Source organism: Taudactylus pleione, unplaced genomic scaffold (assembly GCF_031769625.1).
Source record: "Taudactylus pleione unplaced genomic scaffold, aTauple2 ptg000015l, whole genome shotgun sequence".
In the NCBI taxonomy this organism is placed as follows: domain Eukaryota; kingdom Metazoa; phylum Chordata; class Amphibia; order Anura; family Myobatrachidae; genus Taudactylus; species Taudactylus pleione.
This window is the reverse complement of record NW_028284417.1, coordinates 36,919,140-36,929,402: the sequence shown is the minus strand read 5'-3', so window position 1 is coordinate 36,929,402 and position 10,263 is coordinate 36,919,140. Positions and strand designations below refer to the sequence as shown.

The 10,263-nt window shown below is 44.2% G+C and overlaps 1 pseudogene; it reads left to right on the top strand.

Moving 5' to 3' along the window:
- Positions 1-1,433: 1,433 nt before the first annotated feature.
- On the top strand, positions 1,434-1,552 carry LOC148542234 (5S ribosomal RNA; annotated as a pseudogene).
- The last annotated feature ends 8,711 nt before the right edge of the window (positions 1,553-10,263 follow it).

Sequence of the window (10,263 nt, the reverse complement as noted above, 5' to 3'; positions counted from 1 at the left end):
GGAAGATCCTTCTCATGTCTGCGTTCATTGAGATGATGATCAATGCGAATGACCAGTGTTGAGTGTTTTACAAGTCGCTGGAATGACTTGTCACTCTCCAACACTATGGACATCACGTACACTACTTCCACCTCCCGTGTGCAAGATTGTCCAGTGTTTTGGATACAGGGTGCTGAACCAAGATATCTTTGATAGGTTCAGACAGCCCCAGATGGAACTGGCTACAAAGAGCGGGATCATTCCAACCAGAGTCCACTGCTCTCCTATGAAACTCAGTGCAGTAGTCTTCCACAGCTTTCAGCCCTTGTTTAAGTGAGCAAAGACTGGCCTCCACCATAGAAGCCTTGTCTGGGTCATCGTAGAGGAGACCTAACTCTTTAAAAAATACTTCCACGGAGAGAAGGGCACTATAAGTGGAAGGTAACCCGAAAGTCTGAGGATCACCCTGAAGGAAAGAAATTACCAATTCTAATTGTTGTGCCTCAGTTCCAGAGAAAATGGGGCATAGTTTAAAATAAAGTTTACAACTTTCCCGTAAGTTAAGGAACTCCTTGCTATCACCCGAGAATTGGTCAGAGAGATGCATCTTGGGTTCCTTGACACTCATCTGAGTAGAAGTGGAATGAACATCTTCTACCCTGAGGGAGAGTTCCTGCACCTTCTGAATAAGGATTTGAATCTGGCCCACCAGAACCTGAGCAGGATTCTGTGAAGGATCCATAGTGTCACTACTGTTTTTTGGGATGGCTATAATGTTATGGTTACCTAGGGTACCCTAAGTAAACCCCTAGAACCAGGTGGATGATGTCTTCTGCACACTAACAACTGTCTATTGTTCCCTTAGAACAGATTATGTTCAAGTCAAAAAACAAAAAGGATTTACTGGCCCCCAGTATGCTTAAAAGCGTTAACCCACCACAAAAAGATCTAATATCAAAAATGCACTGGTTGTTTTAAAAGTGGATGTTGCAATATCTGCAAATTCGTCCACCCAAAGAGGAAAACCTTTCCGAATTTTAATGGCTCTAAGGAATAGAAATGAAAGAGTATATGAATTGTAATTCTACTTCCATCATTTACATACTGGAATGTACATGTGGGATAAAATATGTAGGAAAGACTAAGATAGTCTTAAAATTGAGGATTCAAGAACACATTAGAAATATCAAGAACAAAGTGGAAGGACACGCCATTTTAAAACATTTTATTACAGAACATTTTTTCAAATACAGAGGATATAACCTTTAAGGCAATCAAACATATTACCCTTGGAGAAAGAGGAGGAGACTTAAGTAATCTACTGTCCAGAGGGGAAATGTACTGGATTTCGAACTCAACACTTTCCCCCTTGGGATTTAATGAAAGTTACAAAATAGCTCTCTTCTTATAACTTGATAGATGACGAGGAAGGAGGCAGCATGGGTGGGAGAAACATCTACAGTCATATTACTGTGTTAATGCCCAAACTAATCTGATCTTGGAAGCTAAGCATGGTTGGGCCTGGCTAGTACTTGGATGGGAGACCTCCTGGGAACACCGGGTGCAGTAGATGTAATAACCAACATGCTAGTGAATTCGTCTGTGAAAGAATTGAACCTGTTTTACTGAAGAAGCACCAGTACTTGTCCAAGTCTATGACTCTAACTTAAATGAATCGCCATTTCATTTGAACTCCTCTGATTGGAAGGAACTAATATCATATAAAATGCTACTCTCTTATGATTTCCTGCCTAAAATATATTCAATCTGCAATATATAAGGGCTAAGAATTGCTATTCTGTTCAAATAGCTATAAATATGTTTATATGAATGCTTATACACATCTTTATATAGATTTATATACATCTAAATATTATATAACATGGGGAGAAAATGTTAGGGTGTAGTATCAGTAGAACCTTATATGTACAGAAAGGATTACTGAAACATAATAGACCAAGGGGTAAATTTACTAAACTTTGATTTTGATTTTTGAGTGAATTGGCATTTGATTTGCATACCATTTTGCAACTAGAGATTTACTAAAGGCCAAATCGAATGTAAAATCAAATTTAAAACTGAATTTTACTCGAATCGTACTCAAATGGAACATCGGAAAAACATAGGTACTTTTACATAGACCAACACACAAATCCCTTATTTATTATTATTCAATTTAAAATCAAGCACAAAATCGAACTTCAAATCCCCAAATGAATAGACCTGCTTCATGCTTTCGATTTGAGCATGAGCAGGTCGAACTGACACAAATACATGCATACATCAGTGAGATGCATGCATGTATCTTACTGTAAAAAGCTTAGAAAGAGTTAAATTTAGAAAAAACATGATGTGGGGTCCCCCCTAAAATAGAATCAGCCCCGGACTTTTCATAGTCAGTCCTGGTTGTCTAAGTACAGGGGAAAAATTATGTAGGGTTCCATTGTAGTTAGCACAACCAGCACTGGGCTATGATCCTGTCCTGGTTCTTTAATTACATCAGATAAAATTGCATAGGGTCCCCCTGTAATCTCCAGAACCAGCACCTGACCCTTTCTAGTGGGGGGGGATGCCACAGCAGGGGGGGCCCTATCACCAGGGCCCACAGCTGCAGCATCAGTCCTGACCGATGATCAGTTGAGGAGTTGGGGAGTTGAGGACCCCCAAATAAAGGGGTCCTCAACTCCAGGGTACCCCTAGCCTAGACTGATAACCCGGCTATCCCCGACACCCCTGGGAGGTGGGTGGCAGGTTGATAGTGTAATAGTAGTTTAAAAATGGATAAGTGTAAACATAGTCTTTACAGTAGAAATGCAGGTCCCAGCAAGCCTCCCCCGCATGCTGGTACCTGTAGTTCACCTTTAAAGAAATGTTTAAATAAACACAAGACACACACACAAATTAAAGGTTTAATACATACATACACACACACTCACACATACTCACCTACATTAGCTGGACTGGTCCGCTTCTCCCTGTAGGCATCCATAATCTTCTTAAAATAAAATAATAATAAAACACGAACTATGCACTAAGTAACAACCACAATGGTTGTTACTTTCCGATTGAAGCACTCAAACGTGGCTTCTGCCTTTGTAGAGTCGTATCTAAGCGTTCATTGGCTAAGAGAGGTCAGCCCCTTGTGTATATAAATTTTTTTATTTTAAGAAGACCATGGATGCCTACTTTGGACTAAAGAGGACCGCTCCACGTATAGGAGAAGGTGAGTATGTTTTTTTACCACAGGTACCCTATGGATAATCTAATGGAGAAGGGGACCAATACTACATGGATACATAGGTGAGTATGAGTACATGTGTATGTGCATGTGTGTGTACATGTGTGAGTGCATGTATGTTTAATAAACTTATACTGTGTACAGTGTGTGTGTCCTGTTTTTTTAATATTGCTTTTGCAGTGAAACTACAGGTACCAGCGGGCCTGTAATGCCCCGAATGCTGGTACTTGTGGTTCTCCAAGTACCAGTATGTGGGGTAGGCTTGCTGGGACCTGCAATTCCACAGCAAAAGACAATATTTAAAACTATTTCAAATGCACTACACTTACACAATCAACCCACCACCCAGGGGTGTCGGGGATAGCCCCAGGCTATCAGACTAGGCTAGGGGTACCCTGGAGAGGGAGACCCCTTTATTGGGGGGTCCCCAACTATCCAGGGATCCCTGCCCTGGGCTGACTAGTGGTCAGTGCTGATGCAGCACCTGGGGGGCCCGGTGATAGGGCTCTCCTGCCTGTGGCATCAGCCCCCCTCTAGAAAGGGTCTGGTGCTGGTTCTGGAGATTACAGGAGGACCCTACACAATGTTTTCTTCTGTAATTCCAGAACCAGGACAGGATCAGAGCCCAGTGCTGGTTGTGTTAGGTACAGGGGGAACCCAACGCAATTTTTCACCTGTACTTAGACAACCAGGACTGGCTATGAAAAGTCAGGGGCTGGTTCTTTTTTAGAAGGGGACCCCATGTAATTTTTTTTTAAATAATTTAACTCTTTCTAAGCTTTTTACAGTAAGATACATGCATGCATCTCACTGATGTATGCATGTATCTGTGTGACAATGAACTGCTCATGCTGAAAGTGAAAGCATGAAGCAGTTCTATTCAGTTGGTGATTTGCAGTTAATTTTTAAGGTGTGATTTGCTGTTCAATTTTGTAAATGAACATGCCAAATCGAACAGCAAATCACTGTTCAAAACCAACCCAAATCAAATTCGATTTAGAAAATGCTTCTACAATCAAATTTTAGTAAATGAGGGATATGAAGAGGGATTTGAACTTTTGAATTGATTAGGTTTGAGGTGAGCTAAATCGAACTTTGATAAATATACCCATAGTGTGATAACTATTTATTCTCTCTCATTAAACTACCTAGTTGTTGTTCTTGGGCAACTAAACTGTTTGCCAAGAACAAAAGGAGAAAATGAACACTGGAAAGAGAAGAAGAAAGAGGGCAGATAAGATATAAAAGATCCCCGATCTGGCTGTTACAATGAGAAGTTAAAATGGCACTCGGCATGGACTGGACTGCTTAGACCAGACAGAAGTGAAATTGGACCCAGGCCACTGGTGAAGGTGGAAGTGATGCCAGAGATGGAACATGGAGATCGGGCAGAAGTGACACCGAACCGGGGCCACATGGTTGGGCAGAAATGATGCCGGGACATGGACACTGGGGCCAATTTTGAAATAACGGGGTTACCGATATCAATAATATTTTTTATATATAGTGGTCATCCTCAGATACATCTGCTCTATGTATATGTGTGTTTTAATTAATTGGTTCTTTTACTCTACAATAAGGGGTTAAGTCTAATGGAGGCGGGAACTGGAAACGAGGCTTAATTAATCCTAATTAGTTCCTATCAAAAGGGTATACATTTTGGGACGCCCCACTGGAGCACTATCTCCTTGATGAAATTCTGGATGGATGAAATGCATTGGGAGCTCCTGTATCTTGCCACATAAACTATTGGTTTCTTTCTTAAAAATGAGCATTAATCTTTAAAAACTATATATTTTTTTTTTCTGGTCTTTGTCATATGAATTATATGTCCATGTGTTTGTATGTGACTTCTTTTAGAGTTGACACATCTTTAATGAATTGTTTTTTATTGTTTTAATATATATATTATTTGTAATAAATTGTTTATTGTGGTTGATATTCATACTTTACTTGCACTTTCATATTTCACTTATATTAATAAACTCGCAAGTCACTACTGATCAATTTCACCCATCTGCACTTTAAGCATTTTAATATATTACCTACTATTTTCTAATTGAGCTGACGCCCATATTGAGGGGTATTGCAGTTTATTTGTTTACTTATTTTTTGTCTGACGGACCGGCTACCCTGGCAGACATGAAGCAAATCCGAAGAAGCAGAGACAGATTCATCAAAAATCCTCATGAAGGCTGCTACGAAGTCTTCATATCTAGATACCACTGAATCTGCTCATTCCCACAATGGGGAGACCCAGTCCAGGGCAGCCCCAGTTAGTAGTGAGATTACGTAAGCCACTTTTGACTGGGAGGTAGGAAAGTTCTGGGGAGGCATTCGAACTGGATCTCACACTGGTTTATGAAACCACGACACCACTGAGGACTACCATCGAACCTTTCGGGAGTAGCCAGGTGCAAATGAGACTTTGTGGTATGATCCCAGAAGGTAATGCTGGAGAAACTGCGGGAGCGACAGAAGGCTGAGTGGAAGACATAGATGCCAGGGTATTTTGGATGGCCATGAGCTGGCTGAATAGCTCTTGTAGGTACTGGGCCACATGTTGCTGTGCCACCTCTTGGTTATCCATGCGAGTCATTAGCTCCTGGAGAGTCCCAGTACCTAGGGAGCCTGCAGCTTCCATTGGGTCTGAACAAACTGTCACAATGGGAGGCGGGTCTTTGAAAGCTGAGGCCAGAAGCTGCGGGAAGAAATGAAGGCGAGGGGCCTGGATGTACGATCTCTGCATCCATGGATTTTGGTCATTGGTGAGACCTAGTAAAAGGTACGGAATCTAACCCATGGGGTGGTGTTTGCCAGTGAGCCCCCAAGCGGGATATGGGCTTGAGCTGCACCCCATAAGCAGGTTGCGGTCCTTTGACTAGGTGACCAAGCCCCACGGGAGAAGGAGAAACAAACACCTGTGGCCCAAGGGCAAGGTGCCAGTAGGAGGCACGTAGGAACTGGGGTGGAACCCCTGGTTTGGGATATTGTACTTGAGGTACAAGGGAGTCTGCACTGCAGAGTGTGACTGCGCACACACCCTACCGGGTTGCCAGTTGGGAGTGATGCACCACTGTGCAATACCGTGTGAAACAGGTAGCGACCACAGAGTCCAGTAACGAGGTGGGTAGTGGTATTGGACCCGGACTGTGGTGGTAAGCACTGGAGAGGTGGATATGTACAACTGCACTCAGGCTGTGATGGTAAGCACTGGAGAGGTGTATACGTATAGCTGCACTCAGGCTGTGATGGTAAAGCACTGGTGAGATGGATGGTATAACGCACACAGGCTGCGGTGGAAAAGCACTGGTGAGATGGATGGTATACTGCACACAGGCTGCGGTGGTAAAGCACAGGTGAGATGGATGGTATAATGCACACAGGCTGCGGTGGTAAAGCACTGGTGAGATGGATGGTATAATGCACACAGGCTGCGGTGGTAAAGCACTGGTGAGATGGATGGTATAATGCACACAGGCTGCGGTGGTAAAGCACTGTTGCTCGTGGAATACTGACACGCTGGGATTAGCTCACTGGAAGCAAGGGAACCTGTAACGAGAGACCACTAGTAACACTAGCAGCGACAATGGTTGTTCATGCAATTACCTGATACACAGGAGCTGGATGTATACCCCTGGAAGCCTGCTGATTGGTCCACAGCATCAGCTGACCATCCAGACTGTCAGGAGAGGAAGGCAAGTTACGAGGGGAAGTGTCATGGCGGCGCCCATGACTGAGACTCTGATCCCCGCACACCAGGCCGCCCAACACACCAGCATCAGGGAGAATGCTCAGCACCTCCCACATTGCCGCACCAGCCGCCCGACTGCCCGGGAAGTCAGAGGAAGCCGGCGGGATGGTAAGGGATGGCTGGTCCCCGGCTGAACTCTGACAGTACCCCCTCTTTCAGGGTGGACACCAGACACCCAGCAGGCTTACCAGGAAATTTAATATGGAAGGCTTGAACCATTTGAGGCGCGTGAACGTCTGTGGCTCTGATCCATGCTCTTTCCTCAGGGCCATACCCCTTCCAATCAATGAGATAGTGGAGGTTGTTAGACCTAAACCGAGAGTCTAAAATCTTCCCCACCTTGAACTCTGTATCTTTGCACTTGAGGTAGCTTGGGAGCAGAAGTCTGAAAACAATTCAACACTAGAGGACGTAGCAGAGAAATATGAAAGGTATTGGATATTCTTAGTTGAGGAGGAAGTTCCAATTTATAAACAACTGGGTTGATGACTTTGTGAACACGGTAGGGACCAATGAAGCGTGGGGCTAACTTCATACTGGGTACTTTTAATCGAATGTTCCTGGAGGACACCCAGACTTTATCTCCAACTCTTTGCAGTGGAATAGTGACACGTTGTCTATCTGCAAATTTTTTATAATTCCTAGACGATTGCTTCAAAAAAGAATGAACCCTCTTCCAAATGGTTGCAAAAGATTCTACCAAGTTAGAAACTGCAGGCACCTCTACTGCAGGTACATTTTGAAAATGTGGGACTCGAGGATGTCTCCCGAACACTGTGAAAAAAGGAGTGGCTTTGGAGGAAGTGTGGCATTTGAAGTTGTGCGAAAATTTGGCCCAAGGTAGTAGATCCACCCAGTTGTCCTGTGAGGAAGAAACGAAGAGTCTTATAAAGGTCTCCAGCTCTAGGTTAACTCTTTCGGTTTGCCCATTAGTTTGTGGATGATAGGCAGATGAAAATTTTAACTTAGTTCTGCAAGTACTACACAAGTCCCTCCAGAATTTAGCTACAAATTGGACTCCACGGTCAGAAATGATCTCTTTTTGAAGCCCATGTAACCTGAAAATCTCTTTAACAAAAATGTTTGCCAACTGAGGAGCAGAAGGGAGACCTATCAATGGAATAAAGTGTGCCATTTTTGAAAAATTATCTACCACTATCCATATGGTATTGTATCCCTTGGAGCATGGGAGTTCGGAGATGAAATCCATGGATATATGGGTCCAAGGAGCATCCGGAATGGATAGGGGTCATAGTAGACATGCTGCCTTCTTACGGGGAACCTTATGCTAAGAGCATTTCACACAAGATAGTATGAATTCTCGAATGTCCCCTTTCATTGTGGGCCAACAATAAGAACGCTGAAGGAATTTGTAAGTCTTGAGGATACCTGAATGACCGGTGAACAGAGAGCTATGAGCCCAGGTTAACAATTTCTTCCGTATTTCAGGGGTCACAAAAATTTTTCCTGGAGGGGGAGTCAGAATTTGAGTGGAGGCGAAGACCATAGGATCTAGAATTGGTCGGGAACGTTGATGATCCTCTTCTTGAGCGTCAAATAAAAAGGACTGTGAGAGGGCATCAGCCTTCTTGTTTAGACTGCCTGGACAAAATTGAAGTTTCAAATTGAACCTTGAAAAGAACAAGGACCAGTGGGCCTGTCTAGCATTTAAACAGTGAGCCGTTTGGAAATAGATTATATTTTTATGATCCATAACAACGGTAACTGGAAAGTTGGCTCCTTCCAACAAATGCTGGCATTCCATTAAGGCCAACCGCATTGCCAGTAACTCTTGATCGCCAATTGCATAGTTTTTCGGCAGAGGAAAATTTATGAGAGAAATATCCACAGGGATGGTTCTTTCCGTCTCTTGAGACTTGAGACAGAACTGCCCCTACCCCTACCAAAGAGGCGTCCACCTCAACTGTAAATGGTTTGTCCAATTGAGGTTGGCACAGAATAGGTGGAGTGGAGAAGGCTTTTTTTAATTTTTGAAAAGCTTGTATGGCAATATCCGGCCAAAGAGTGGGGTTGGCACCCTTTTTTGTGAGAGTAGTAATAGGTGACACCAGCGTGGAGAAATTCGGTATATGCCGTCTGTAATAGTTTGAAAATCCTAAAAAGCATTGAGTAGCTTTCAAGGATTTGGGTAGCTGCCAATCTGAAATGGATTTTAACTTCTCTGGATCCATCCGGAGGGTCTTCCCAGAAATTATATGTCCTAAGAAAGGAACCAAGGTTTGCTCAAAGAGGCACTTGGATATTTTTCCATAGAGAGGATGCTTCCGGAGACGAAACAAGACTTCACGAACATGCTGGCGGTGGACTTGAAGATTCTTAGAGAAAATGAAGATGTCATCCAAGTAGACAATGACAAAACTGTAGAGAATGTCCCGACAGATTTAGGCCCTGATTCAGAGCCGGACGCTCTGACCAGAGCGCTCGCTCTGAATCAGGGCCCACCTCCATTAATATGGAGCGTCCTCCTGGACGCTCGTATAGCTGTGGGTCACCACCCACAGCATATACGAGCGTGCAGGATGATGGTCGCAATGGTCTTGACCATGGCGACCATCGAAACTGCGAGCAGAAGCCTGCGGATGAGTTTTTCAACTGCAAGGCCAGGAGTGATTTTGGCTCTATCAGAGGCAAAATCACTCCCACTGACATCACTAGTGATGTCAGTGGGGCCGGCTTCAGACGGCAGGTGCTCCCTTGGGAATGCCTCCGTCTGGCAGGCACGCCCCCGGTACGCCAACCAAAGGGGGCGTGCTGTCAGTCAACATTGACAGCACGCCCCCTTTGATGAGACACTCCGAGCGAAGGAAAGTCCTTCGCTCGTCGCGTCTTGCGCATGCGCACGATGGAGCTCCCTCCATCGTGCGCATGCGCAGTGCAGACCATCGACCCACTTGCGAGCGGACAGCCACTCGCAAGTGGGTCTGAATGAGGGCCTTAGTTCACATAACCTTGGAATATCGCTGGGGCGTTCCAGAGTCCGAAGGTCATTACAAGATATTCGAAGTGGCCGTCCCTGGTATTAAAAGCGGTCTTCCACTCATCTCCAGCTTTAATAAGTATTAGGTTATATGCCCCCCGTAGATCTAGTTTGGTGAAAAAATGTGCCCCGCGAACCTTGTCAAAAAGCTCCGGAATTAAAGGCAGTGGGTATCGATTCTTTACCATAATCTGGTTGAGACCACGGTAGTCAATAGAGAGCCGGAACCCTCCATCCTTCTTGCTTACAAAGAAAAAACCCACCCCTGCTGGGGAGGTAGAGGGCCGGATAAAT